Genomic DNA, 26119 nt, shown 5'->3' with positions numbered 1-26119 from the left:
CTTTTTTCCTTTTCTCATTATATTCATTTTTTTATTTTAAGAGCTCACAAAAAAAATTATACCATTTAAAAGCCAAATATTTCTTCTAAATAATAAAACTATTTTAAATTTTTACAATGAGCAAAAAGTATTAAAATAAAGAAAAGAAAACATGTAAATTTATCTTCTCACGCTATTAAATTCACTTTTTTTTGACAATCTATAAAAATTTTTACACCATCTGAAAGCTTATTGTCTTAGCTAAATATATATATGAATATATATATAGATCAAGTCTATGAGACATCTACAAAAAGAGCTAGAATTTTTTAAACTCGATGAAATTTCATCAAAAAAAAGCAAAAAAACATTTACTTTTATGTTCTCATGCTATTAAATGAATTTTTTCCCTAACAACCTAAAAAAAATTTTATACCATGTGAAAGCTTATTGTTTCACCTTTCAAATGACATATCAATCTCATTTCAAAGATGCCTAAAAGAGAAGTTAGAATTTTTTAAAGTCAACCATGTGGAATTTCCAGACTGAGATTTCGGTACTTCCCACACTGGTGACTGTTCATGGCGCAACAGATCTCCACTCGTGGTTTGATGTTTTTCGCAAGTTTCTTGATTTAACATTGTGTGGATTGTAGTTAGTCTAGCGTTATGTGTGATATACCAAATGAAAGGTATTTGTATCAGGATGCGCATAAATATTTAATCAAATTTTTATCTGCTCTTGGTAAAAAGTTATAGCCTGTTGAATTCGAAAATTTTATTTTACCGTTATCTCAAAATTGTGTTTACAAAAATGATTGAAATTTCGCACACATATAGTCGTAGTCATGGTCTATCATTACTCTGTATATAATATTTCTCTATCTATTAAAGAAAAAAAGGTAAATATAAAAAACGATGAAAATCGGTTAAAAACGGAGAAAAAACCTGTTTTTTTAAAACTTATTTTTCTCTGTATTCAGTCAAAACTCTTTTAACGATACCAATTTTTTGCACATGTATGCACATTAATCAGCCCTACATGTCCCATATAACTTGAGATTTTGTGAAAGCTCCAAAAAAAAGCTAATAATCTAATCTAAAGCTAATAGGTATTTTTTAAAAATTCAGAGTGTTGGAAAAAAATCCGTACGAGACGCCTGATTTTTTTTCCTTCATCTTTCACCTGGCACCTTTAGAATTGTCAAAAAAATATTCCCCTACCCATAATCAACATTTTGTCATACCCACAACACCTGATCAACGTTCAAACAAAACGTTATAGCGGAGTTCCAGAATTTTTTAGAATTTTTTCTTAAATGCAGTTATCTTTAAATTATTCTCATCTATCTATAACAAAAAGAACCAATTCTCTACGATTACGCGTTTAGATTTTAGCCTAAATTTCATCTTTCCGTTTTACCCCTGTTTACCCTATTAAATGACGGAATTTTTAAAAATTCTTTTAAATGACGGAATTTTTAAAAATTCTTTTAAATGACGGAATTTTTAAAAATTCTTTTAAATGACGGAATTTTTAAAAATCTTTCATTTGGATTAAGCTTTAGGTTATTATCTTTCAAGTAAGCTATAGAAGATTTTTGTATCTCTAATAGTTTATTTTTAATTTTGAATTAAAATTTTTTGCCGCACTGCGATAGTACGAGAGTGGAACGGGAGAAAATGGCGTCACTTTTTTGTGGTGGCTGCCATGGTTCATCGATTTATAAGAAGTTATCACGTCAAAAAAAAAAATATTTTAATCTTGCAGCAAGCCTTGTTTTTAGTCATAACTCATAACTATCAAAGATGAAAACTTTACTAGACCGACAGTTTATACACCAAGACGAATGCATTTTTCTAGCTCTTTCTTGTCGAAATCAAAAAACCAAAAGCTTGTAGGCAAAATCGCTATGTCAGATCTGAAATAATAGACAAGAAGTTTTTGTTTATAAAATTAAAGATAAGATTTTGATGTTTCAACGAGATAATAAATTTCTCATCTCACAATACCCAACTTGTTAAATGTTAACATTGATTTGTTACAAAACTACAAAATTTAAAATGTTTTTTTCAACTTCTTTGACCGTGTTAAAGTTCAAATATCTTTATTTTATTGATGATTTCTCAGAAACCCTATTAATCAAACCCAAAATTAACTGCATGGAAAAATGTCTTCTTTTTCGTTCCACAAAATTTGTCAAATTACCTTCTTGTTTTGTTAACAAATAGTTTCAGAGTTAAAAGAAAATCTATTTCGTTTATTGTCTACATAACACATTTATATCTTGTTATCACAACCTATTAACTGAAACATTTTCCACGAATTTGTATTTAAAATTCCATTTAAAGTGAAAAATTCCAATTTTTCATTTTATTTGCTTCTTTTTTTTTTTTTATTCGGACAACATACTTTCTCCCACCAAAAAAAGAACTCTCTCAATCTGAATTTCATTAATTTCATGTCATCTCTACTTGGATCGTTTAATCACCCTCAGCTATATTATTTACATCAGAGATATTGGGAAGAAGAAGAATCTTCATTTTCTTCCTTAAAAAACTATCACGTTTCACGGTTATAATATGCCAGCCACGACAGATAGAGGGTTTGCCATTCACACACAATCAACACTCTGTAACGGCGCAACCATCGCATCATAACGTAGGTAGCTTGTGATTGATCATGTGTGGCGGCAACAGTACATTTACATTAAGTGGATCCCATGCTACTATAACCATCATCTATCTTATAAAGATCCTCTTTCTAAAGTCCAAAAAAAAAAGTAACAGAAACAACAAGATACATGAATGGTTGACCATAAAAAATCACTTGGATGCCATAAAAGGGAAATTTTTCGACAATAAACTCGCCGATAAGCCAAACAAAAGAACATCGGTCCGTGATGGTCTCCTTGAGGTACACCATCATCATCATCATTATCATCATCAAACCGAGTAACCTACGACGACGAGTACATCCCACAAAAGTATGAAAGATTCGTGACAAACTCTTCTCTTATGACGTTTGTGTTGGTTGGTGGCTGTTGTAAGGAGAAATGATAAAATAAATTATGACAGTCCATCTGACAGCGGACACAATGTGATCTTTCAAATACTTTTCTGATCGCTATCAGTCAAATAAGAGAGAACCAGGGGAATGAAATAGACGGAAAAATATAAAATCATCAAACGAATCTAATAAAATATATATATAAAAAAAAAGTTCAGAAGGCGGGTGCGGGTTGCTGCAGTTGTTGGTTGCAATTGAAATGCATTTCACGTGCGTAGGACGTTGCCGTTGTTGGGTTCGGGTTATGTTTGGTTACTTCGTACGTTTGTTGGTTAGAATGAAATTCCAATCTAGCAAATGAAGAATGCCACATAAATCATTGAACCCTTGGGACGTTCTATCTATCAGACATTTGGACGAATGGTTGAGAATGAAATGAACGGATGGACAAACAAAGTCCAGACAAAAGGCAAATGTTTCCAAAGACTGGGTACCAAAGTGATCCCTTAAAAAATTAATTCCAATCCCGTCGCGTCGTCGTCGTATTTTTGGTTGGGTTAGGTTTTATTATTATAATTCGTCGTTGTCTATCCTTAAACTTTCCACCTGAGTGACTCACGTGGGTAAAACACACTTCTTCCCTGGGACACACCTACTTTTAGTAGATTGTTTGTTCAACGGAAAGCTGCCACTGCTACAATTAATGAAACTAAACTACTAAAAATGAAGTGTATTAAATTGGTCAGCATTTTTTAAAACTAATTTATCCTTAAGTAGTTTTCCCACCAATCCTCTGAATCTCTGGGTTTATTATAATACTTCATACCTCCCATTCCATCATTTCCAGAATAATCAGCGAGAATTAATTTTTCTATGTTCTTTTGTTTCTTCCAAAGAAAAAAAAAAAAAAGGAAAAACTATTTGAGTGAAAAATGAAAATCCGATGAAATGAGAAACTGCAAAATGCATCCAAGCAGGATGTTTTAACAAGGAATTTGCATTTTTGCATTGTTTGCTTAATATTTTTCGACGAAGGAACAATCTACTAACTTATCATTTAAATTTGAAAAAGAGAGAATAAACTTCAGCATAACTATTAAAAATGTCAGATATGATAAACGAAATGAGTTTTATGTCATTTTTGGGAAAAAAATTGCAATTGCATTTAGAAGGAAATTATATTAATTTAAAGAAGAGGATAACGATTCTTATCACAAATCCTCTATGTTGTAGTATACAAACAATGGAAAATGAAAGAACTTTAAAGATTTTATCTTCGAATAATTTTGTGGGAATTTGTTTGCTAAAACATATGTAAGTTGTATGAAAGGAATTTAAATTTTTAACTAGAGTTGACAGAAGAATGTTAAATCTTTCTCAAAAGATAGAACATGTGAAAAAAAATTGTTTTTTTTTTTCTTATTTTTATAGTTTTACAAAAAAGCGCTCTACAAAAAATCCTGAAGGCATTTTTTCATAGAGTGAACCCCACTGAAGTTATTCAAACTTAAAGTTCAAAATACATTTAGTATATTTCGTCGATATTTACAAAAAAAAAAATTGAAATTGGTTTGCTCGTAATGGCTTATATGGTTGGAAATAAATACAAAAAAATATTTAAAAAGTTTGAAGTCTCTAACAGAATTCTAGCCCATTACCCATGCCTGTAAGCGGTTGAAGTTTCATATGGGAATAACATGGGATTTCGGACCTTGTCCGATCAGTTTTAAATTCCAGCCAAACTATTTGTTTCAAAAACTCTAAACCTTACAGACTTATCTAAACATTTAGTTGTAGCTATGTTTGTAGCGGATGTTTGTTTGTTTTGTTTTTATTATTTTTTGACATTTGATGTGTAAAGAACGACTTTTTAAAAAAGTCTGAAAAAAATGGTTTTCTTTACCAAGCTTAATCTTCAAAATTATAACAGTTAAAAATCTGTAAAAAAAAATCCGAATGATAGCTACAACTATAAAGTTTAAGTCTGTAAGGTTTCGAGTTTTTAAATTTTTTCGGCTTAAAGTATAAGCGATACATAAATAATGTCAACAGCTAGTTCTTTAAAAAGCTAAACTAATATCTGCTGTATAATGTATAGCTAAACATAATTCTGTTAAAATTTGAACAATTAAACATAAACCTAATAAAGATCCAAAATTTCATCATACAGAAATATGAGATACTTTGCGGTTCTCTTACTCTGAAAGTATAACTAAAAAATGAAAAATGACACGCTAGACAAAGAAAGATAATTTTATTTCAATCTAAAAAGTTCTTGCGAGTTCTCTGTCCGACCAGTCGTTCTCGAGATATTGAGACAAATGCGTTTTTCAAAATGGCGGAAGCCCCACAAGACCAAACAATACGCAAACTGAGATTTGTGCTTGGGATAAACCCCTCTTCAATACTGCATTCAAACTTAGCTGACGTCATTACTTTTTTTCGGAATTTTTTTCCATTGACTGAACTATAGTTTCTATTTTTATTATTTAATATTAATAGGCATCATAGGTATTTCAGCGCGTTCTTGTAATACAGTAAAATAAGGAGAAAAAAGGGGTAAATCTCGGAATGAATGTTAGTAGAAATTTTTTTTGATCAATATCTTCCTTTTGCCATTCTATAACATATCTCAAAAGTCTAGAAAAATCTCATGTCCGCTTGTCGCGATTTCAAGGTCAAATCGCGAAATGGAGATTTTCAAAATTAGCAAAAATAGGCTATGGTATCATATACACTTATGATACATGATTTCAAGGTATTTTTTAATGCTGATTCCAAAAAATCTAAAATCAAGACAATCTGACGTCTCTGAAAAAAGTTATACCTGTTTTTCATCTTTCAACCCATATTATTATAACAGTTGCTAACTTACTACCGAAAACCCTTAAAAGTAATGGTAGCGGAATCATATTTTGCATGAGGGTTTTCATATCCATTATCATTAAGAATCAAAACAATGCAATGCAAAAAAACATTTATATCTATGACAAAATGGTATTTTTTGAGAAAAGGAGAAATTTTGGGATGTGCACTAAAAAACATCCTGGTACAATCTTGGAATTAGTGCTAATAGGCTAATTTTTTTGTTTCTATCTTTGTTTGGATATTCTATAACTTATGTCAAAAATCTAAAAAATCTCATGTCCGCAAGTTCTAATTTTCCAGGTTAAACTAAGTTAGGTGCAGATTTAAGAAAAATAATAAGAAAACTTTAGATTCTTATATGTATACCAACATAACCCATATCATTTCAAGGTATTTTTTAACGCTGATTCTAACAAAACCCACAAACAAATCAATATGACCATCCCTGAAAAGTAATGTACCTTATTCATGTTGATCTGACACAAATATCTGAAGAGTAGTTTTTCAATTTTTTCAAATCTGCACCTTATCTTCAAACCAAGAAAATTAGGACTTGTGGACATGAGATTTTTTTAGATTTTTGAGGGTAGTTAAAGAATATCCAAACAAAGATTAAAATGAAAAAATTAGCCTATTAGCACCTATTCTTAAGATGAACAAGAATCTTCTTTAGTGCATAGCCTAAAATTTGCCCCTCGATCAAAAAATACCATTATTTCGTAGGTATATATATTTTTTGTAATGGATTGTTTTGATTTTTAATAATGATGGATTCTAAAATCTTCATGCAAAATTTGGTTCATCTACCATAACTTTTAAGGGTTTTTCGGCAGTAAGTTTGCAACTGTTATAATAATATGAGTTGACAGATGAAAAACAGGTATAACTTTTTCCAGAGACGTCAGATTGTCTTGATTTTAGATTTTTTGGAATCAGCATTAAAAAATACCTTGAAATCATGTATCATAAGTGTATATGATACCATAGCCTATTTTTGCTAATTTTGAAAATCTCCATTTCGCGATTTGACCTTGAAATCGCGACAAGCGGACATGAGATTTTTCTAGACTTTTGAGATATGTTATAGAATGGCAAAAGGAAGATATTGAGCAAAAAAAATTTCTAATAACATTCATTCCGAGGTTAAACCCTTATTTGACTGGATTATTGTGTATTTTGCTTATTATAAGGTTTTTGTATGATTTATAGAACTTTTTTATATATAGAATTAAAGGTAACACATTAAGCTATGTAAAAATTGCAAAAAAAAAAGTACATGTCACCACTGAATATTTTGATATTTCGATGTGCCAAAGGCCTCGCTTAAAAAAAATCACTTTTTGAGAAGTAACCACCTAATATGCATTATTTTTTTAACAAAGAAAAATATTTTTGATACAGATTTATAGACAAGAGGAATACCTTTCATTTGATACCAATATTATTTCTGTACATCCATTATTACGCATTCTACGATTAATTGTTCGAAAAAATAGCTAAAATCTTGATTGTGAAATCCGAAACTTCAAACTCAAATATCTCCAAAACCCCACTAACGAATTTGAAAATATTTTACCCATGTAATGTGCTTATCGTCACCTTTTATTTGACACCAATTTCGTTAGTGCACACACTGGGCCAAAGCTCCATAGAAAAATGTGCCATCTCCTTTGTGTTAATAAATCTCCAATATTAGCTTAGGCTGGAAGCAATTGAGACTAAAAACATAAAATTAGGAAAAATCAAAGCTCTTCTAATTTTTGTATGTAGGTACATATCGCACCCTCAGTGCAAAAGAGCGAGAACTCAAAAAGTTCATTTCAAGAAAACGATTCTGCAAAATACTTACCCTAAACTTTCTCCTATAACTTTTCATGCGACAGCAATTTCCATAATGTCAAAGCTCTATTACAAGAACTATTATGTTTTTATTGTGTTTTTAATAAAATTATTTTTTAAATTTCTTTAAATAATATAAATAATTAGAAAAGAAAAATCTTTTTTCTATTGTCGCTCTTTTGCAAGGAAACATTCAGATAAAAAAGGATAACTATTTTGGTTTATCGCTCTTTAGCACTAAGAAAAATGAAATATTTTTGTTTTGTATTTGTTTTGCATTGGAGCCAAGAATTGTTTGAAGTGGATTATTGTGGAATGTCTCTGTTTTGAATAGATTTTTTTTTTCAAGTAGGAATTGGAAAAAGACGGTCATAATCTTTCGAATTTTTCGTTCATGTAAACAACAAGCCAACAAGCAAAAGAAAGATGATTTAAAAAGCAACATTTCCTCATCATTATCTCAAAAATGTCATCTTTTGACTTATCGCTCTTTTGCACTGAGGAGGGTGCGATATGTACTGTACATATATCAACAACCCCAACCATTATTCCTTCATAATTTTAACGCTACGTGTATTGTGTGTTAGTTTTTTTTTTCCTTTATAACAATGCTGCAACTTACAACATATTTTCTTTAATAATTCCAACGGTTTTGTTTTTATTACAAGTTGTGATTACAAAAAAATACTACACGTAACTCCCTAATCAACCGTACTTGTCGCTTTGCCCTGCAACCATTGAACTCTAACAACTAACAAAAAAAAGTCTCCGCAAAAAAAGAACTACTTAGAACCGCACAATACTTGTTTGTTTGAAGAAAAAAAAAAAACTAAACTTTTTCCTACATGACATTGAAATATAAATTGTGGTTTCTATTCCACACCGAAGAGAGGATGCACTTCACAAAATTAGTTTTTGTATCTTTTTTTTTTGTTAGTTTTTATCTTATCTTGGCATTGTGCCCAGAAAAGTTTGTCTACGAATTTCTATATATCCTCACTTGAAATTAAATACAAAAAAAAAAAAAAAATACAAACAAAAAAAAAGTGACAAAGGCACTGTCCTCTATGTTCCTGTCCTTGCCTCACCGTGACTCTGAAAAAAAAAACATTTTTACCAGAGAAGATGCACACTCTACTTGCTATAGGAGTATTATGAACCTTAATTCCATTCACCGATCTCCAATGGTGTTGTTGTTCTTCTGTAAAGTTACGTTAAAGAAAATCCTCATCTCACGCATGAAACCATTTAGTGTTATCTCTGGAAGAGAAGCATCTAGAAGACAATATGAGGAGGAGGAAGGCAGAAGTCAAATCACGCCCCAAAGGCTCTATAATTAGCGACGGATTGATTATATGTTTCTTCTGTTTGGTTACAAAAAAAAATAAAGGAACAACGCACCAACAAAAAATTAAACAAAAAATAAAAAGAACAATATTCTGGCATTGGACATAAAAGTTCTTCATGGTTTATACCAATTTCTGCATAAAATAGGGTGTTGTTAGTTTGTTAAAGGGGTTTTGGTAGTGACAGTTAAAACTGTGAAGCAAACAGAACTGCTTATGTAATTTTTGTTTGCCCAGCAATTAAACAAAAAAAAATAACAAAATGAAAAAGAAACGATATTTAGAATGGAGATAACAAATCGGTTGCAAACTAGTTTCAAATTGGTTTCAAAATGGTTTCAAACTGTTTTTTTTTTTTATTAGCTCATCGGAAATTAGTTTAAGTGAAAAAGGGTCTCCCGAAAAAACAAACATCAAATTCTTCTGTGATTCAAAAGTTTCAATTTCCATAACTGCTTAGATAAACAGTTTGCATCTTCGATTAACCCGCTTCTGTTATCGAATTTTCGTTTACATATTTCGCTAGTTTCGGGTGAGATTCACGAATTACGGCTACGATTTTCTTTTTATCGGCTGCGATTTATACACAAACTGGTCCATGGTTTACCATCTTCGGCGGCGGTTTATCAATTTCGGCACCGATTTGCTAGCATTGGCTGTCATTTATCCATTTCGGATTATTTATCGAAAATCGTCTGCGATGTACTACTTTCGGCTGCGATTTATAACTTTCATCTGCTGCGATGCAACAATTTGCTCTGCGATTCAACAATTTCGGTTGCGATTGACATATTTTTCGCTGCTATTTACCAGTTTCGGATGCGATTAATTAGCTTCGCTTAATATTTAAAAGTAATAGTTTTCTTTTGCAATATACCAGTTCCAGCTGAGATTTATCAATTTCTTGTGGGTTCTTATAGTTTTGAGTCCGAATTATCAGTTTCGTCTGCGATTTACTTGTTTCTCTTGCATTTTTTAAATTTCGGGTGCGATTTATCAAAATTTTGCCAGCGATTTATTAGCCTGATGGGGATCTACTAGTTTTGAGTGCGACTTATCCGCTTCAGCTGTTATTTACTTGTTTCCATAGGGATTTACTTATTTGTCCTGCGATTTCTTAATTTCAGCTGCGATTTATAAGTTTCGCCAGCGATTAACAATTTTCGGGTGATATTTACCACTTTCGACTGCGATTTAGTTGTTCCGGTTGCGATTTGTCAGATTCGCCTGCGATTTTTTTCAGTTTTATCCTTGATAAATCACCCTTAGCTGTGATTTACCAATTTGGGCTGGGATTTACCAGTTTCGATTCCGATTTATCAGCTGTGGCTGAGCTTTTCTAGTTTTCTCAACAATTTTGTAGCTTCGTTTCCAGTTCAGCAGCAGATAACAGCTTCGTTTGTTATCAGCTATCGTAACATAGCCTTTAACCAGCGGATAAGCAGGACGCTTCCAATAATACCTCATTTATGAAATTATGATTAGTCGTTTGGAAGTTATGATGGAACAGATATCGGTCAAGTAGGGTATATTCTTTTCCTTTGCGAATTAGTGTAGTCGCAGTGCATTTTTTTTCTTCTTTAAAATTTTGATTTTCATAAAACGGAAATTGAAGATTCCATTAAAATTGCTCATTGGAGGTGCAACGAAAAACTGTAAATAAAAAATATAAAAAACAAATGCTCACACACAAATACCAGATTGTGGCATCAAGCTTGTTCCATCTTCAACTCTGGGCAACATCTCCACATAGATCCCTCGGGGGCATTATTCAACAAAATAATGACGAAGAACCGTCCAAGAACGAACCCAACTATACATATCTTACAGCAAAAATTAGATGAATGGAGTATAAGAGGACTTCTATAATCCTCCAATAGAGTTACTATATAAGCTGTATGGTAAAAATGATTCCCGAGTTCCCGTGTGAACGATGCGCGACGCAACTGTAAGGTAATGATTGAAAAGTCTATTTATGCGAGCTTCCAAGAGATGCACCATCCATATTTTATGGCCCAACATCAATTTTGAATCACAAAGCCTACCAGAAAAAGAAGAACAACAACAAAAAAAACTAAAAAGAAGAAAATAAAATTGAGGAGCTACATGTAATTTGGAAGAAGAGTGCTGCTGCTTCTGCTGTGTTTCATTTCGGTTTGACGTTGACACATGAGTAATGTGCATTTTTGCGTGTCTGATTCATGCGAGTTTTCAGAGAAGAAGAAAAAGAAAGGAACTGCATCTTGAGATTCTTGCTTTGGTTTAAACGAAGCAGATTAAAACCATAAGCCAGCAGAAAAGAAAAGGTCAGTAATGCCGCGCACGCTTATAAGTGAATCATTTTATTGACACACAAATGCTTTCTTTGACAAGAGAAACGAAAGTTTCGGGTTGTTTCAATTAGCCATGACAAAAAAAACAAACTTTAATGAAAAAAACCGTTAAACACGAGAGGAGGTCCAGAGTGTTGTATGGCATTTCCGGAGTCAAACCTTTCTCACTTAATCGAAGTGAGGTATGTTTTTTTTCTTTCTTTGTGTGTACATTTTGACAGTCCGGTTTAATATTGACTGGCTTCTTAGAAGATCTTTTCTTTGCTGGAAAGAAGACAAAAAGAAAAAGAAGGAGTTACCTCGTTTCGAATAGAGGTCGATGGATAAATTCAGCAATTGATCTTTATCTTTTTCATTGAATGACTCATCGCAAAATGTTCAATGAATGAATGGGAATGAAAAGGTATGCGCGTGCCTTTGAAATGAGGTTTCTCAGGTAGATGCGAATGGTTAGCTAGTTAGTAAGCAAGTATAAGAAAGAACAGGAAGTGCGTTCAATTAATAGGTTTTTGTTTTATCATCTTTTCAAGGATTTTGATGAAGATTCTGGTTTTGGTTCTTCTTTTTCAGTAATTAACCATCACTATCTTACTTTTTGAGTAAATGTTATCGAAAGTTATCGATAAAATTATAAAAATGTTTGATTTTCTTTGACATTTGTTATAGAATTGTTATTCCTAATTGTGCCCAGTTCTAATTTATACATTATGTTCAATTTATGACATAATAATAAGGACATCAACCCTATATAACCTTTTGACAGATGCATTGTTAAGTCACCTTGTTATACCTACTGCCCTTATAATACAATTTCTCCATTCATCAAAATGCACATAAAATTCTATATAATTTTTATAAATTCTAAGGACATTCAATGCACCTTCATCCAAAATTTCGATTATTTGCCTTACGGTTCTTGCGCCTGCATCTTTTTATTGAAAAATGGAGGAACAACAAAAATCAAATGACAGCTGTCAAAAGTGATGTGCTCGTTTACAATAATTTGAGAAAAACAAAAAACCATTAAACATCTGCCTCACGTTTGTGTCCTTAAATTTATTGGATAACAATGAAACTCCCATTTTCTCGTTTGTAAATCTAACGTATTATTACTTAATTTGGAGATTCAATGAAATGTATGTAACAATATACTTGCCGAAATTCAATTATATTATTGTTATTGTTTTTTGTGTATTTGAATTTAAAGCCTTAAGTGATTCGTTAGGTAAATTAGGTAGGTACCTACAACGAACTGGTGCGAAAAAGGAACAGAAATTAAAAACAAAAGATAAACATTTTTTTTTTAATTTGGTTAAATTATGGGGTGTTTATTTAATGACTGTTAATCATTTTAAAGATAAAAATTTAATTTTATGCAGGAAAAATAATTTTAATAGAATTTTTGAAGATTGGGGAAAACTTACAGAAAAAGCAGAAGAATCATTGTTCTGCTGTTGGATGTGCAAAAAAAAAGCAATTAGGTATTATCAAAAAGAAAAAATTATTTTGGCCAAACATACCTTAATCGTGAGTCAATAGTTATAAGCAAATCGTTTACGAAAAAAAAAGTGTTGCAGAAAGTACATGCCAATGAAATTTATAATTAAATTAGATTTATTTAAGGGATTTCGCATCTCATTTTTGTCTTTGCTTAGCTTTTGAGTTTTTGAAGTGAAAACTTCTTTAGTATCGTAGTGATTTGAAACAAGATGAAACGAAAACGCGACACGAACATTCAACTTGTTATAACTTTTTTGTTTTAATAGATAGATGAATGAAATTTGTACTGTAAATAAACTATAAATGTACAAAATTTCAATTAATTTCATATTCAAAATTCTGAGATAACGGTAAAAATATGTTCTTTTTCTACGCACGTTATATCTTTTGATCTGGTGCACATACAAATTTGATTTAACTTTAATACGCATGCTGATAACATAACCTTTCATTTAATATATCACAATTAACTGTACGAGCTCCACAAGTTACACAATCTTAAATTGAAAAACTTGAAAAATACCTCAAAACACCTGTGGAGATCTGTTGATGATGACCAGTGTAGGAAGTACCGTATTCTCAGCTTGAAATTTCGACATAGTTGGCTTTAAAAAATTCTCATTTTTTTCTAGGCATAGTAGAAATATGATTCATACATCATATAAAAGGTGAAATAACCTATCAGATGATATAAAATTTACTATAGGTTGTAATTTAAAAAAATATATTTAATGGTGTTAAAAGAGAAAAAAGTTTGATTTTTTTTTTGCTTTTTTGATGAAAAGTGATTTGGTTTGAAAAAAATAAGCTCTTTTTGTAGATGTTGTATGCCCATAGACGATATAAATATTTTGAGCTGAAACAATTAGCTTTCAGATGATATAAAATTAATATAGTTTGTCATATAAAAAACATGTATTTAAAGGAGATAGAATAAAAAATAGGTAGATTTTTTCTTTTTTTTTTGCAAGAAAAATTTTTTTTTAAGGTTTCACTTCTACCACGTGTGAATTGCAGACATGGCTTTTTTTTATTTATTGGTTGCATTCTGTAAACTGGAAGAATTTTCTTGAATGAAAAATCCTATATAGCCGAGTTGCTAAAGCTATATTCTTTTCGGCACGTTTTCTAAAAAAAAATTTGACTAGTTCTGATGAGTTTGGGCAAGGAATTGCATGTAGTTTCATTTGAAACTCGGCTCCGTTTTGGAAACGATCCTATTATTAAACATTAGGCATTAGGGTATGTCATTGTTAAATGCGAAAATTATTTCAGTGAAATGAGATTTAAAGTATTTTAATAATTCGTGAAAAGAATATGAACCTACAAATTCGTAGTTTCAAAGATTCGTCCTACAGAATGTCGAAGATCCATTATAGCGCTCAAAAACTTCAAAAGTTTGTGTCGTTAGAGTTAAATTTTATTCCTTCATACAATTAGTGTGCCTTATTAAAAGTTCAAAAGTAATCTACAACTATGTACTACCTGATCACTCTTATTAGCGGATTAGGGGTATCAAATCTTCACTTTTATGATGACTGATGAACTTTTCAATCAGTCATTTTACCTACATACAAGCAGCGTTACCGTTAAGCGACTTTAGTCGCTATTAGCGACCTTTTTGAAGCCTTAGCGACCAAGCGACGACTTTTTATTTAAAGCGACCTTTTCACTAATTTCATAATATTATTTTCTTATAATTATAATATAATTTTCTTTCTAAAAATTTTATTTCTTTTTTAATTCTGAACATTTAGAGCTTCAAATTTGTGTTTCTTTTTTCGTTCTGAACGTATTCTGAGCTTGTTCAGAGCACCATCGATATACTCAGAATTAAATAATTGAGCAGACCGAGTTGAATGCTGAACACAAGCATTTAGCAAGTGAAATTGAAAAATAATTTCAAACTAATAAAATAATAATCGGTCTAGTTTTTTTTATTTTAAAATTTTATTTCTTGTTTCTGTAAAAGTAAATTACAAGTAAATAGACAAATGTTCAGGTGTGTTTTAAATATAATTCTGAGCGCTCAGAACAAGGTTTGTTCAGAGGCTATTCAGAGCGTGCTCAGAATGTTCGGGCTCTGTTCAGAGCTTTTTTTTGAGTTATAAAAGAAAAACGCGTACCCATAAACTCATCCATTTCCATACCCACCACCACAGTACACATAATAAGGTAATATCTTCCGAATGTTATTAAAATTTGTTTGTCAAAAATGGGCACCAATCTGTTAGGTTGGCCTTTAATTTTAATATTTCAATAGCAGTAAACAGGAAGTTTGTTTTTGTTTTAATTTATAAAATGTCATTTGAAAAAATTATAAATAGAAAAATAACAAATTTTCTTTATGTTTCTTGTCGAAAAACATTCGGTTTTTGTGCGTTTTTCTACTGTTATTTAAAAAAATTAAAAATAACGGTAGCTGTCACTATTCTTCAAACTGACATTGGTCGAGAAATTGTCAAAACATGTGCTCAGAAGATATTACGCGTATAGCCGAACAAAAAGAGGGAGTTTTAAATGGAATTTGAAAGGGAAAAAATGTGTTGGAAAGCTTGAAGGCCTTTTTTCATTTAATATTTTATTTTTGTTCAAATTAAATGTTTCAAACTTCAAATGTTACGGGCCAAGCGTAGCTTCCAACTAAATTTAAGTTCCTAAAATGAAGACTGTTTTTTTTAGTTTATAATTTTGTCATTTTTGTTGTTGTTAATATAAAATTTGTTTCAAGACAACTTGTGTTTATTTTTCTATGTAAAAACATATGAAAACGGTTTAGCGACTTTTTTTTTGTCAAATAGCGACTTTTTCGACAAAAAAGCGACTTTTTTTTCAAATTTTCAGATAAGCGACCTTTTTTTCTGAAAGCGACTTTTTTAGCGACCTTTCAAAAATTTTCAACGGTAACGCTGCATACAAGCAGGTAAATATCTGATTATAATCAAGGACTGTACAAAAAAGTAGAGGTCCCAAGACGATTTCCTTGTGTACGAATACTGTTATTTCAAATTCTTCGGTGACTCCAGCTACATTTCTTCAGTAAACGGTTCAATAAAAATTCCGTCACAAAATTGTCGCTACACTGAAAGAAAAAATAAATTGAAGTTGAAACGTCTTTGTTTCGAAGATGAACTACTTTGATTTATGTGACTTTAAGATACGAAACCATCAAAAATTAACCTTTTTTCCACGTTGATTTTAAAATGCTCATCTTCAACGCAAAATCATTCCGAATAATAGTTAAATCAATGTGGTTTTCATTGATTTTACGTTGTTTTATGGTGGCTTTTCCCCCAGTGTATTTGTGTGGCCTTCAGCGTTGTTAATGGCGATAAAATTTCCAGAGCATTTTTTCTTCTTTGAGCTCCTATTTTGAAGATGGTTGCGCCGAAGAATTATTCTAGGAAAGTACTGCTACTTTCAGTGCAGAACAGTAATCAGTCGTCTTAGTTATTTTGCAATACAAAATCGAAGATTGTGCATTTAAGGCAATCATTTCAATGCAAACTGAAACAAATGTGAGATCTTTGGAAGAGCTTTTATACTAAATTAAACCTCTATTATTCCTCTTTTCCAATTGAACAAAATTCCTTCATAACTAGATTTTACATCAGTCTTTAATGGATTCGCTACATTTTATCCATTAAAAGACTTATTTTATATTTAACTAAATCTCCAAGTTTGAAAACCTATTTTCCACCAACTGGTATAGCCTCAAAACCAACATAAACTATTTCCCCACCAACACCACCCTCATTCCTACTTCCATTAAATAATTTGAAATAAAAGCAAAAACAAAAAATGAAAAACTTATTTAGGTCTTCCTTTAGATAAATCCCCATGCAACTGTACTTCCGTGGGATTCAAAAACACTGTTCCATTCCAGTTAAACTATCCATCATATAGAAGCTCTCGCTCCACAAATAAGTATGTGTTTGTTCGCGAACTCTGGACTTATTCAACTTGTTTTTTTGTTCTTCAACCAAAAAACAAAAACAACAAAAAAAAAATACTTCTTCAACATAATGAACTTTATCTTCCCGCTAGAGCTGCGGCGGATTGAGTGAAAGAGGATTAAATAACAAAAAAAAAAAAGGAGGAAAAAAAAACTATGCCATTCCCGCTGCGGGAACTATTATTCTATTTACCATTCTCACACAAACTCTAACCAACAAAAAATAATACATCTCAAAATCGTTCGCTACTGGGAGAGTGAGAGCGAGGGAGAGTAGCAAGGGGACGCACGAGAAGGAAGATCCTTGGGGTAGTATCGTGGGACTTTCATATTATTCCTGTGCCAAGGAGTCTGGTGGCCCAGTTTTTTGTTTCACTTCTCAACCGTTTCTGCTTTACTGCACTGCCAAACCCTTTTTTTTTAGTTTGGTTTGCTATAAATGTATTGCAACAAATGGGTAGGATATGAAATTTTATTTTCCAGAATTCGAAGGGATGGGGTTGAAATTGAATTTTTAACCCCTCTAACCCAACCCACACGCGAACTCGATATTAATGGGATGGAAAATTTAGTTGGACATCTACATAATATGTGTAAGGAGAACATTCTTTCAAAGTGGAAGTAGATTCGACGACGAATTGTGTGGCAAACTAGTTTATAGTTGGGACAAACTGTAAACGAAACATGCTGTGTAGTGTGGTAAGGCAAGTCAAAGTAAAGAACGTCAGCCAGCCAGCCAGCAGCCATGCGATTTAAAACTAAACAGAGTGCCTGCCAAGTGTGCCTTTGATTATTTGTTTGAGAGCTATGTACGAGTATATATGTTGCTTTGTATGTCATGTAGATATGTAATGTGCGTGCACGAAGTGACAGAAAGACATACTTGGCAGGGTGAACGAACTGAGTAGTAGTATATTTTTAAGGGGTGGCAGGCACCATCAACATCAACACATTTAACTTTATCGATCAGAATTTTTGTATGTTTAAGAGCGATTCTCTCTTTTCGGGCATTTATAATTGAAAATTTAATTTTAAAGGGAAGATTTTGATTGTGTGAATGACATTTTCACAGCTGGAGTCTGTTTTGTTTCCTTGGTTTGACAGAATGTGACAGTTGTTGTTTTTTAAGCATCCGTCAAGAATAGAACTGTGATTGACAGAATTTTCGTCAAACAAAATGAAATAAAGCATTTTGTTCTAAATCTGTCAACATAAAATAAACTTTAAAATTTGAATAGACTACGTAATTTTGGGCATCTGATTGTAGATAATGCGTTAATTTATTGGTCTTTAAAGGCAATAAGTAGTACTGAATTGGGGTTGCCAACCGTACTCTAAAAAAGAGTATTGTACTGTATTTCACGTATGTGTACTCTATAATCTATAACTCTGATAGAGTACGTCAAAATACTCTTTTTTTTACTTAGGGCTGAATGTATTATTTAGATAAAAATGAGGCTACAAATATTCGATCTTATAATTTTTAAATTTGAGCAATTGTAATTTAGAGTGTATAAATCACGATAATATTGGTCGTTGTTTAAGTACGACATATTTGTTTTGTGTTTGTTTCTGTTTGTTTCAGACTCCTTAATTCTAAAAAGTAAAGCTATTTTGAAAAACCTAAACTTTGTTTTTTATAGAAAAAATGAATCGCAACTGATGCTATTTTTCTTGCAATGTTTGAACTGGTGTAACTTTTCAATATAGTTCATCGAAAAATAAAAAGAAATAAGAAGCTTAACTTAAATATTAATGCATTGATTTTTTACAAAAAATAGCTTAGTTTTAGATATTAAATAAAGAAAAATGTTCAAGAAGGATTTTTTTTTTACTTTTTCAGAAATAAGAATTTAATTCTATTTTTTTTTATTTTTAATTCAAATTTTATTCTCTATTTTTCTTTGTTTTGTTTAAGACCTCAAAAAATTAGATTTTTTCTGTTTCTGCTACTTCAGCATTCACTGAGAGAGTATTTTCGGTCATAACTCATTAGTATGAAGTGGCGAGATGAGAGGAATAGGACTTCATTGAAATTTATCAAAAATGAGCTCTTAATTTATATGAATTTTGAATTTGAACGCATACCTACTTTAAAAAAAAACAAAAAAAAATAGTTATGTACACTGAACCAAATCCTTACGTAAATACAACGAAAAAATTCGTTGAGCCAACGAAAATTTAATTAATTTTCAGCCGATGAAAAATTTAATTGGCTCAACGAAATGGCTTTCATACGTTAATGAAGAACTTCATCAATCAACGAAAACTGTAGTATTTTAATGAAATTTTTCATAAAAATTTTTGATCGAGAGTTAATGAATTTTTACATCACTTTACGAAATTTTTCATCGCTTAAAGTAAAATTTAATTAACCACGGTTATATTTTTCGTAAGTCAATGTATTTTTTGATTAATTTATGAAAGAACTTTCTTTAGCTAACGCAGTTTTTCGTAAATTTAATGAACATTTTTATTAAATTACGAAAAAATATTTGTTAGCTAACGAAACTTTTCGTTGTATTAATTTTATTTTTTTATTGGACTTGTTAAATTATAAATAAATTTAATATAGTCCAAACCAAAAATTGGCGTTTCGACCCGGTGGAGCTCACTTGTCAACTGATGAGTCCGACTTATCGTGAGACACCTTGTCAATACGCAAATATTTTTTATATTCAGCTCAGCTTACATAGATTTTTAAACAAAAACCTAATGTGAACTATATAAAGCAAGATTCAATTTTTAATCATTAAAACAGTAATGCACCCAAGTCTACGTTTTTTTTTATAAGGCAACGATTTTTTTCGTTAACTGATGTATTTTTTCATAAGCCAATGTATTATTTCATTAGTATATGAAGAATTTTCATAAGCTTATGAAGATTTTCGTTAGTTAATGTTGAATTTCATAAGTTAATGAATTTTTTCGTTACATAATTAAAACTTTAATAAAGTAAGGAAAAAATTCTTATTTTTATTCTTTAAAATGAGTATGAAATTTTTCGTTAATTGATGAATCTTTTCATTGAATTGGATTTTTTGGCACTAAAAAGGGAGAAAAAGTGTATGAAACGTTTTCATTAATTGATGAAGGTTTTCATATTACGAAAAATTACATATTTTCGTTGAGCCAACGAAAGTTTCGTTGGGCCAACGAAAATGTAGTGTATGAAACGATTTTCGTAATTTTACGAAATTTATTATTTTCAGTGTACGGCAAGAAGCACAAAAAATACCTTTTCAAGACTAGAAATAAATGGTACTCTTCTTTTTTCAAATGCACTCTTTTTTATCGTCTCTGAAATCAAATATATTCTATTCTTTCTTAAACAAGTTGGCAAACCTATGCTGAATACTTAGTTAACTAGGTTACGTAGGATTTAGAATTTGGCAAACCTCAAGACTGAAGTCAGCATAAAATAATGTTTTATCACAGAATATAAGAAACCATTTATAACTCATGATACGTATTGTCTTTTTAAAAGCTACAAATTCACTTACATAGAACTAGAAGTCTGGCACTCCAAAATAATTGAAACGTTTACCCCTTACTTTAAGGTAACTTATTGATCTTGAACACATTTCAAAAGGGAACAGCAGACATGATAAATTTCATTATTTTTGCTGAATTCAATTCTTTTAAATATCTTACCCAGGGTTCGGACTTTACTTCGATCGAAGTAGATTTACTTCGATTTTGGGAAAAAAAATAAAATCTACTTCCCTACTTCTCTTTTTCAGGATCTACTTCTATTTCTTGATTGAAAAATATTTTTCAAATAATAAATTTAGAGAAAGGGATTTAACTTCAATTTTAAATCTGGTCGAGGCATTGAGAAATAAAGCTAAACTGAAATCTCAAATGATGAATGGAGGTCAATTATTCTTCGAATTCAAGATATAAATAAATTGCACGACTGGGGTCGCACGTACTTGCTCTTATGCTTAAAGTAACTATAATGTTAAAGCTTTTTATTCAAGAAATTTAAAATTTGATATTTTGAAGAAATTTCATAAGTAGTATAAAAAAATTAAATCTGTTTTTATAATTAATTAAACTCCATTTTAAATTATCTTAAAAAAAAAAAACAAATATGCCATTTTATTTCTTGTATAAAAATGTATTTTTAGAAAAAAATTTTCAAAAATTGTAGGAGCCGTTTTTTAAAAAAATAATTTTTTATGTATAAAAATTTTTTAACATTTTTCAAAAAAAAAGTTGGTATGCCATTTTGAAGAAATAATTAATTTACACATAAAAACTAAATTTCAAAATTTTTCATTGATCTGTTTTCAAAAAATTGATTTTTCAAAAAAAAATTTTGAAATATTTTTTAAAAATCCAAAAATGCGTTTTTTGAAAATTTTCTAAATTCTTAATATTATCTTTACTTACACACGTTTGTATAAAAATTTTCATTTAAATCGGGTTAATGTTGTACGAGATATTCAGAAACGAAAAAAACCGTTCTATGACAGGTACCATTAATAACGATACAAAAAATATTTTTTTTATTTTAAAAGTTGGCTCTTATGTGCAGTACTACACACAAAAATTTAAATCAAAATCGTTAGAGCCGTTTTTGAAAAAAATTAACTTTTCTATTTCCGTTATATGGCAAGTACCGTTAGTTTTGGTCATAAAAAAAAAATTTCAATTTCCCCTCTAGGGAATCACCAAAAACTGCTAACTACCAAGTTTGAAGAAAATCACTTCACTGGTTTAGGCTGCAGCTCCAGATAATGACAGACACACAGACAGACAGACAGACAGACAGACAGACAGAATTGCCGGACCCACTTTTTTGGCATTCTCCATCATCGTAATGTCATGTAAAATTGTTATCTCGAGTTCGATTTTTTTTACGAATCCTAAACTTGCCCTATAGTACCTATATCGCAAGTAATAAAGTTTATCAAAGTTATTTTGACTGATTTTGGAGAATTCCTGATCAAAAATTTGTTAGATTATGCTGAATTAACCGTTTTACCCTAAAGCACCGTTACAACCACTAGATGAGAAAGGTTTTTTGGAAAAGATCATAATAAAAAAAGTAAAGAAAAATAATTTTTTTAGAATAAATTTTTGTAAATAAATATTCTGAAAGTTTAATTTTGAAATGTAGTTCCGAAATTTGGGATTTACTTCACTTTTTTTTCAAATTTGCTTCGAAATTTTGAAACTGAAGTCCGAACCCTGATCTTACCACTAAAAACTACCCAGCAGGGGAGTGCAGGGGAATTCTAGTTCTTCGAAAAACTTATCACATTCGCTATTAAACTGTAAATTGTTTTTTTTTTTTTTTTCAAAAATGTTGAAATAAGACTTGAAACGGAAAAATTACTTTAACTAGAGATGCAACATTTTAAATACAAGAATACCCAGTTCCATTTCATTATTGCTAGCAACTACATACTATGCAGGTGAATAGTAAAATAAAAAATAGTAGGTATAAATGAAAAAAAATTTAAGACACAGGATTCTTTACGTTAATAAAAAGCACTCAATTTTTAACTAAAAGTTTTGCAAAAAAGAATAATATTCACGATGGGGTCGCACGTACTTCCTCTGATAGTAGAAGTTGTTGCTTAGAATGTTAAAGATTTGTATGTAAAAAATATATAAAAGAATAATTTAAAATTTATTTAAAACGAAATTTTAAAAGATGTTTCCATAATTAACCCTCTGTCGGCATACGTGTGCGAATTTGGCAGGACAAAAATAAAAAGTGGTCACAAAAAAGTGTCTTTATAAGGGTGAAAATACATTTTTTTGGAATTGTGAATACAATATTCGAATTCCTCGGAAAATTCTACATCAATTTCATATATGATTCTCTATAAAATAATGAGACCGAAAAAAGTTCTAGCGACATGAAAAAGTATAAACCAAATTCGGAAAAATTAGGTGTGCCTACAGAGGGTTAAAACAAAAAACTTTTTTTTTTAAATTACAAAAACATCCTTTTTAACGGATTCGACATCAACGAACCATGTTATTTAATTTCTTCTATGTATATTCCAAAGAATTTTTATAATCTATTTCCAACATTTTTATTTTTTCAAAAAAAGTGAAATACCTACCGTTCTTCAAAAATTATAAGTTATCAATCATATCACATTCAAACAAAATTTCAAAAAAAATTAATCAGCCCGTTTATAAAAATTTGATTTTTCAAGAAAAAAAATATTTAAATATTTTTAAAAAATTGAAAAATAAATTTTTTGGGAAATTTGACAAAATTTTAAAATTACAGCTTCTCAATTGCTTCTGTATAATGTCAAACTAATTTCGGCCTTAAAAATAAAATTTCTATTTTCCCTCTAGAGAATCTTCAAAAACCCATAATTTCCAAATTTCTTCATTGGTTTGCTGTATTTCGACAAAGAGACAGGATTGCGGGACGCACGTTTTTCACATTCCCTATCTAGTTTTTTTTTATGAATCCTAAAATTGTGAATCAACAATCTGTAAGATGGCTGTTAATCGTAAAATTTCGAAAATCTAAGTCATATTCCGTTTTAATTTGATTCCCTTTTTTTTATATTATGAGCATGACAAAGCGAAAACACAGGCAAAACAGAGATTCACGAACTTATAATGCCTCAGAACTTGAACCACTTTCTATCATGATACTTTTTGGTAAAAAAAATCTTCATTGATGTTTCGAATCATTCTCTAGAAATTGCACCACAGCTCAAAACTATTGATAGGCCGTTAAACCAAAACTAAATACGATACGACCCTTTTGAACTTTCATATTCAAGAAAGACTTAAATACGAACTTCAAAATATATGATGTTATCTACAAAATAAAATCGTCTTCTTAAAATTCTGGGTATATCTACTTGTTTTGTTAATTAAATAAATTTTACGGCGTGAAATAGGTTGTGGAACGCAATTAGTTAACTGGATTTGAATTTTGTTTTTATATAATTTTTAATGTTAAATGGGGTCACCACCCATGTAACGAACTTACACGGAATTTATATTTTTTCCACCAAGATAAACCACATATCTCAATTATTATAATTCCTCCCATCATTTGTATTATACTCTGTGTAGATTGGATGGGTCTTCTCTTGGATTTCATAGGAAATCGTAAAAAAAAAACACAAAATTCCAGATTAAAGTCCATTCATCTTAGTGTTGAAGCTCTTAAATAATCATCCATGTCCATAACTCCGCGTTCCGCCATCAAAAACTTGGAAAAATAAAATTAAAGTAACACACAGAGACACACAGAGACACACAAGAACCAAGAAGACGCACTTTGAATAGATTAATAACCTTCTACCAAAAGCCACGCTAATTATTCCCAGATGCATATAACCTAACAAAAACAAGACACACCATTTTCTATATAGAGAAGGAGGAGGAATCATATAGAGTGGCGTACTTAACTGCATTCGATTCCATGTAAATTCGATGTAATGGAAACCCATAAAAATAGTTGCATACACCCATCCTCTCGGTCATTTAGGATCCAATAAATTTTCATAAGAGAATCAGAAAAAAAAAAAATAGGAACCCGGTCTCAAAAGACTACGTACGAGTAGACACTACCATAGCCCCAGAGCTCACAGAGTCTCTGACACTGTATAAAACTGAAACTCTGTGTGAAATTACTTGGAAAACGATAAAAGTCCGCGCGCACACAGAAACTTTATGGTCAATTGACGTGCGGACATTTATAATGCTCGTCTCTTTCTCTGTTTTTGCTGTTTGGAAATCGGATTCGAGATGGAGAGTGGCTATCAGTTCACAAAAACAACAACGAACAAAAAAAAAAAAACCTTACCACGGTGATGGTGTAGTATAAGTTTAGGAAACCCGATTAAGTCATATATGGACTGAGTAGATGGAGAGAGGCTTCTTCTCTACAATGCGGATGTCCATATCCCGCCAGCAAGCAGTGTGCAACAGCAGCAGTTCGAATGGATGTGTTCGGTCGGGTTCGGGAAAAATATGATCCTTGTCGATTGAGCGTATTTCTCACTCTTTATGAATTCTGGATTAGACGAGGATGCATTCGTACTCCTATCTTCTACCTGCTATTAAACATCCCAGGCATTGGGAAGTGATTTCGAATGACGTGTTTTTCTCTATTGGAACAAAAGTGTGAGAACGTATTATTTTTTTAAGGAATGCTTCTGCTGCAAGCATTTAAGTATTTTCTTAGTGGGTGGCCACCGCAAACTTGGATTCTTTTCTTGGATTCCATTGTGTTGAGTAATACTTTTGCGGAAATATTGACATCTGATGAGGGCATATACAAATTGGGTGGACATTTATTTCCTCTATGAATCTATTGATACTCTAATATGGAGGTTATTTAAAGGAATATGGGCACAACTCTTGAATTGCAAGTTAGAAAGATTTTTTTCTTAAAAAATTTGTGACGGCACAATTAAAATCTATTTATTAAAACTAATGGTACATTTAAGTATGACATTCGAACTTGTTGTTGGATCATGTTAAATCAAAATTCGTTATTTTCCAGAGACAACGCTGGGAGGGTTTTTTACTTGGGAACACTTTGAAGACGTGAGTTGTGGGAAAACGCTTTAAAGTTTTAAACACTGGTATAAAACATTCAAACGAGTAAATGAAGTTTACTATAATAATTTCGTTTATTTCGCTCCAACAACCGACTTAAAATTTTAATACAAAATTTTTGTTAAAATTTAATAAAATTTAAATATAAATGCAACCAAAAGTTTTATACCTTAACGAATTTGATTTTCATTAAAAACTTTTGGTTTTCGAAATCCTTCTTGAAAATCTTGTATTTTGGATGGTTTTCGACTTGCCGCCCGTTATTTTTTAGGCCACTAAAGAGCTACGAATGTCCTACAAAATTTAAAATTCCAGCCTCCAATAGGAGTTGAAATAACTGGATTTGAAAAATTTAAATGAAAGAATGAGGGTTATAAAGATGACGAAAAAAAATACATTTTTTTTTTTCGAAATAAAACTACACACAAACACTGTCCAAATACAAGAACAACATAATATCTCAATGGAAAAAAAGTACCTACTGGAAAATAAAAATATGTTTATAACTGGCCAAAAGTTAGAAGAATACGGGTGTTTTCATAAACGTCGGAAATCTGCGTCGGTCCAATCGTCTTTCTGCTTTGCTGCATTAATGAACACACCAATTCTGCAGAATAATTGCAGGCCTGCGTTTGTACAATTTTCAGCAGTCACTGAGTGTTCATAAACGTCAGAAAAAAAATATAAAAAAATTACCATAGAATGAGTTTTGTTTAAGCGAAAAAAAT

General features: G+C 30.8%; 1 protein-coding gene across 3 annotated transcripts in view; it reads right to left on the bottom strand.

The window, feature by feature from the left end:
* Window positions 1–26119, bottom strand: part of LOC129906605 (tyrosine-protein kinase Btk29A) — a 245300-nt gene that overhangs the window by 191789 nt on the left and 27392 nt on the right. The gene's annotated exons all lie outside the window — the stretch shown is intronic.

The sequence above is a fragment of the Episyrphus balteatus genome, chromosome 1 (assembly GCF_945859705.1).
Source record: "Episyrphus balteatus chromosome 1, idEpiBalt1.1, whole genome shotgun sequence".
In the NCBI taxonomy this organism is placed as follows: Eukaryota; Metazoa; Arthropoda; class Insecta; order Diptera; family Syrphidae; genus Episyrphus; species Episyrphus balteatus.
The sequence above is the reverse complement of the archived record's forward strand: the minus strand, read 5'-3'. Positions and strand labels throughout refer to the sequence as shown.